Genomic DNA, 6,255 nt, shown 5'->3' with positions numbered 1-6,255 from the left:
TTTCCGTCAAAGTCATAACTTATGCAAAACATCAAATCTTTGGCATACAACTTCATAACAAGTTTCCAACTTCCAAATTCATCAATGATCATCATAATTCACAACCAAACAACTTCATTTCCTTAATGTCGGAAAATCATACTAAAACGACATAAGTTTCTACATTCCAATTCAATACAAACTTATATCATTCTAACTTCATTTACATTACAAACATTACAACAACACTCCAACACACTAAACAACTTAATTCATTTCTTATCCCAAGTGAAGCACACCCTACGGCCATATGCTTATTTTTCAATATCAACTAAATTCATCCAACTTTCAATTCCCATATGCATTTCATCACAATCACAACTAGAATATAACATAAATTCAACACATTATCACCACACAACACACGCACACCCACGGCTACAAGCCATATTCCAAACCCACTTTGCAAACTCCCATTTTTCCATACAATCAACACATTTCTACATACTACAACACAAACAAAACTTCATAACACAATAAAAAGGTAGAAATTCTTACCTTTTTCTCAAGTCTTCTTCACTTGGAAATGTGATCACTTTGAAGAATCTGAAGCTTCTCCCTCCAAACCAACTATACCAAGATACAAAGGAACCTCAACTTAGTAGAAAAACCACAAAAGAAAATTTTTTGGAGCAATATTTTTGATGGCTAATTTTCTATGGCCAAACCCGGGAGCCTCCTTGCTCTTTCTCTTGTTCTTGATTTTTTTGATCTTGTTTCTAAAGTCTTGAACCTTCTAATCATATATTAAGAAGACTTGGTCACATGACCAAGCACATGACCAACTAAAATGGGCTTGGATCAAGGCCTTATGTTAATTAATCACATGGAAATTTAATAAGAATTGTGGGCTTGGGCCACACCATGGCCGGCCACTCTATATGCATTGGGCCTTAAATTCCATTCCATTATTTTTGGCCCAATGACTTATAGTCCACGTTTTGTAATTCCCGAAACTAATTTCCAAAATTCCGAAATTGCCCTTGGCCTCGTCCCACACTTCCATGACTCTATTCTTTCATGCATAACTCCTATGTTCAACCAACTATCAAATTTGACCTTATGTCTCAAGAATCCAATATAATTCAAGTTTTTCCAAACGTGTGAAAACACGGGATATAACATCCTCCCCCCCTTTAGAACATTCGTCCTCGAATGTAAAATTAATCTTATAGGGTTGGAAAATACTTTGGGGGAGTTTCTGTTTATAGACAACACTTAGGACATACGATTGATATTGAAATAAATTTAAGCAGGGATTTAAGGTTACCTGTGGGCATAGGGAACAGATGAGGATATTTCTTCTTCATTTCCTCTTCGGCCTCCCATGTCATTTCCTCCCTATTATCGTTCCGCCACAGTACCTTAACAGAGGCTACATCTTTATTCCGGAGCTTTCTTACCTGGCGGTCCAAGATAGCTACGGGTTGCTCCTCATAAGATAACTGCTCCGTCACCTGAATATCATCCGCAGGAAATATTCTTGTTACATCGCGTATTTTTGAACGTCGGATTAATTGTAAGTTAAGGTGGGGCCCACACATCAAGATTTTTTTTTGGGACATGTGACAAATTATATGAATCACATATGTGAAGTTAAACACAACTCATGAAGTACCCTTGGTCCAAATCAAAGTGGAAGCCCTCCAAACGAATATTTTTATGAAAACGTTTTCGGATGACCTGACTTGGAGGGGCAAAAACGGTATTATAAGTTTGGAATTTGGAAATATACCAAGAAATAGAAGTTGTAGATAATTGAATTAGCTTTCCATCCATAGGTCGTGGGTTCCAAGGTGACGTCGGTACAAGGAGATATGAACGTTTTAAGGTCGAAAGGTCAGTGGGCTAGGCCCAACTCGGGACCAACCGAATTGGCCCAAAAAAATGAAAAGAAAAATTCAGGCCCAAGTGAGGAGGTGGCCGGCCATGGTCCTTAATAAAGGACCCAAGCCCATTTAAATTAGTCATGTGATTAATAATAAAAAGGGGCTAAGTCTTCATTTTCAACCAAGAACATTCATGAAGCAAAGAAGAGAAAAACAAACACAAAGAAGAGCAAAAATAAGGCCATTTCGGGTTTGGCCATAGAAAAATCACCCCTCAAAATCTTGCCTCTAAAATTATTTTCTTGTTGAATTCCTACTAAATTAAGTGTCCTCTACAACTTGGTGTAGTTGTTTTGGAAGAAGGAGCACTTATTTCTTCAAGTTGACAACTTGTTCAAGTGAAGAAGTTTGTAGAAAAAGGTAAGAATCAATTCCTTTTTCTTATGTTATGAAGGTTTGTTTATGTTGTGGTATGTGGAAATGAGTAGAAATTATGGAAATATGGAAGTTTGCAAAGTGGGTATGTATATATGTATGTAGCCGTGTGTGTATATTGTTGTATATATGATATGAGTTGAATTTTATGTTGTATTCTAGTTGTGGTTATGGTGAAAATTATATTGGAAATGAAAGTTGAATGAATTTTGGTTGAAGTTGGAATGTAGAAGATTATATCACCTTAGAATAATTTTGAGATATTATGGAAATGAAGTTGTTAAGATGTAAATTATGATTATGGTTGATGAAATTGGAAGGTGGAAATATGTTATGAATATGTAGGTTGAAGATTTGAAGTTTTGGGTGAATTATGTTTTGGTGGAAAGTTTGTATATTTTGTATATCTTGTGAATATTTCGTAGGAATGATATGAAATATTTCCAAATTATATTGTGATGATCTAGATTAATGATGAATGTGAAACCATTGAGATTAGTTTGGAAATTGAAGTTGAAATGAAGGTTATGACATTATGTTGGAAAGATAGCTAGTTAAGTTATATTGTGTTTATGGTGACTATTGTTGTTGTTGATGTTGTTGTTGGGTTGTTGTTGATTGTTTTGGCCGAGTTAAATTCTCGGGGATGCTATATGTATAGGGGAGATGCTGCCCAAATTTCTAGGGAATTATGAATAAAGATTGAATACTTAAAGATTGGAAATTGAGAATTGGTAAATGTGACCAATTACAGATTTTGGGCGAAACGGGAATTGAATTTGGAAAGGCGTAAAGAGCATACAAGGTATGTAAAGCTATCCCGATTCTTCTTTTGGCATTCCCTAGGTGTACTAGGATCGGATTTGAGCCTCGGAAAGTGTTCTGCTCATCGGAATCCGCATTTGAAAATACCCCTTTTTCATTCAATGGAATTGAACCCTATAAGTATGCTTTATTGAAAGAATTGTGCAAACTTCCGCAAATTGTTTAGAAAATTATGGAATGCCCCTAGAACCTCCGTAGGTGACTTTATAAGCTTTAAATACGTAATTTGAGCCCACCGCTTCGTTTGTCCCGAGGTGGGTCCACTATTTCCGATTTTACCCTTTTAGTGGTTATGACTTGTCTTCGAGCGTTTTTTTTAAGAAATGTTTTAACTACTCTTGTAACTACTAAATAAAACTTGTTTTAAATATTCTATTAAGTCTTGTAAACTGTTTTGGAACTTGGAAACGAACTTAGAAAGATTATGCATCCGTAATCCATTATGACATCCGAAATATGCTTACTATAGTTCTGTCCAGTTTCATCATTTCGATTTGTTATTCGATATGCTTCATTGAGTCTCTGGAAATATATGATATTTTATACTGCATTTAGTTTCTCACTACTCCACTCGTGGATGCCTCAATGTTTCCCCTACTGAGCCCGGGCCAGGATATGTTCTCAAGCGACTTCTACTGCATTGTTCGCCGTGCCTCGATGTGAGGGGGCAGGTATACATGTACATGGGTTGTGGAGTATGCTGTGCCATGTACACTATTCTGATATGATATGATATGATCTGATATGGCCATCTGATATGATATGCTATGTTACGGGGTTATTCCCCTTTTCTGATCCTTATGTGTTGTGGCACCAGTGTCGGGGGGTGACCACGTTCTGTCTGCCGAGTCCCTTGGCAGGGGCCGGATATGATATGGCATATGTTTCTGTACATACTCTTCATGTTTTGAAAATATGCATTTGATACTCTGGACATCTCACTCACATTTCTGTACGTTCTGTTCCGGTTATGATTTTGTTCCGTAATGGGACCAGGTATGACATACGTTTCCTGTAAGTACTATTTATGCTTTATGATCAGCATTTTGCTAATCTGGATATTCCGTTCATTTTCTGTATCTCCTGTTCCGATTATGACTTTGTTTACTACGTTCCATGCTTTACATACTCAGTACATATTTCGTACTGACCCCCTTTCTTCGGGGGCTGCGTTTTCATGCCGCGCAGGTACAGACTACAGATTTGCTGACCCACCTGCCTAGGACACCTATTCTGCTATTCTGGAGCGCTCTTTTGTCCAGAGCCTATACTCTGGTACAGTCTGCTGCTGTTGGATATATGTACGCTATTCAGGGGTACGACGGGGCCCTGTCCCGTCTTATGATTCTGTTATGTTCTGTAGAGGTCTGTAGACATACATGTGGGTTCTGTATATGTTTTGGGTTGCTATGATTTGTGATAGCCTTATCGGCTTCCATGTGCTATATATGTTCCTCTGTGACACTAGTAACGTCGACTGACTTTTATATTTATATAATCTGCTAGTCTGCTGGTTTGGGTTATTGGGTACGTTTGGGTGTCCAGCACGGACACTAGTCACGGCCTACGGGGTTGGGTCGTGACAATTCTGGAGGGATCACCAATGCATTTGCGGAGCATAGACACATGGAATACCAGATGTACCGCTTCCAAATCAGATGGCAGATCTAGCTCATAGGCGACATTTCCAATTTTCCGCACAATCAGATAAGGCCCAATATAACGCGGACTAAGCTTACCCTTTCTGCCGAACCGCATTACGCCTTTCATAGGCGATACCTTCAGAAATACCCAATCACCAACCTGGAATTCCAAAGGACGACGCCGTTTATCAGCGTATGATTTCTGTCGACTCTGGGCTGCCAATAGTTTCTCTCGGATAAGTTTCACCTTATCAACGGCCTGCTGGATCATATCTGGGCCAATTAACTCTGTCTCGCCAATATCAAACCAGCCGATCGGTGACCTGCATTTCCTGCCATACAGAGCCTCGTACGGAGCCATCTGGATGCTGGAATGGTAACTGTTATTATAAGCAAATTCAATCAATGGCAAGTGATCTTCCCAGCTACCTCTGAAATCGATAACACAGGCCCGCAACATATCTTCAAGCGTCTGGATGGTGCGCTCGGCCTGTCCGTCACTCTGAGGATGAAAAGTTGTGCTCAGGCTCAGCTGAGTCCCTAATCCTTCCTGAAAAGATCTCCAGAAGTTCGCTGTGAACTGCGCACCTCTGTCAGTGATAATAGATATAGGAACTCCATGAAGCTTCACTATTTCTTTAATATAAAGCCTGGCATAATCCTCAGCGGAATAAGTAGTTCTGACGGGGAGAAAATGGGATGATTTTGTCAGCCTATCAACAACAACCCAGATGGAATCATACTTCCGTGGAGTGCGAGGCAAACCTGTAATGAAGTCCATATTAATGATCTCCCACTTCCATGTCGGAATTTCCATTTCTTGCAACAGTCCACCCGGTTTCTGATGTTCAATTTTGACCTGTTGACAATTGGGACACTGGGCGACGAACTCTGCGATATCCCGTTTCATGCCATCCCACCAGTATAAGCATCGGAGATCATGGTACATCTTCGTAGACCCAGGATGGACCGAATAGCGAGCATAATGTGCCTCGCTCATAACCTGCTGTCGAAGGCCTGCAATATCAGGTACACACAACCTGCCCCTGAATAATAAAGTCCCGTCCGGAGTGAACTCGAACGGAGTCTTCTCCTTATCATAGGTTGTGTCTCTGTATCGTGCCAAAACAGGATCTTCATATTGATGCCGCTTGATATCTTCCTTAATAGATGATTCAGAAACCCCTCGGACAGAAATTCGTGTACCTCCAGAATCGGCCAGACGAACCCCAAGATTAGCCAACTGATGAATGTCACGTACTATCTCTCTCCTGTCCGGCTGTAAATCTACCAAGCTGCCCATAGATTTCCGGCTAAGCGCATCTGCCACAACATTAGCCTTGCCCGGATGATACAGAATATCCACATCATAGTCTTTCAGGAGCTCCAGCCACCTCCGCTGCCGCAAATTAAGCTCTTTCTGCCTGAAAATATACTGGAGACTCTTATGATCTGTATAGATATCAACATGAACGCCATATAAA

At 39.8% G+C, this 6,255-nt stretch overlaps 1 long non-coding RNA gene across 1 annotated transcript; it reads left to right on the top strand.

The window, feature by feature from the left end:
• The first annotated feature begins 1,542 nt into the window (after positions 1–1,542).
• On the top strand, positions 1,543–4,577 carry LOC132635522 (uncharacterized). Its single transcript, XR_009580603.1, has 3 exons — positions 1,543–2,288; positions 3,058–3,108; positions 4,317–4,577. It is a non-coding gene; the product is annotated as an uncharacterized LOC132635522 (long non-coding RNA).
• The last annotated feature ends 1,678 nt before the right edge of the window (positions 4,578–6,255 follow it).

The sequence above is a fragment of the Lycium barbarum genome, chromosome 1, assembly GCF_019175385.1.
Source record: "Lycium barbarum isolate Lr01 chromosome 1, ASM1917538v2, whole genome shotgun sequence".
Taxonomy (NCBI): domain Eukaryota; kingdom Viridiplantae; phylum Streptophyta; class Magnoliopsida; order Solanales; family Solanaceae; genus Lycium; species Lycium barbarum.
The sequence above is the reverse complement of the archived record's forward strand: the minus strand, read 5'-3'. Positions and strand labels throughout refer to the sequence as shown.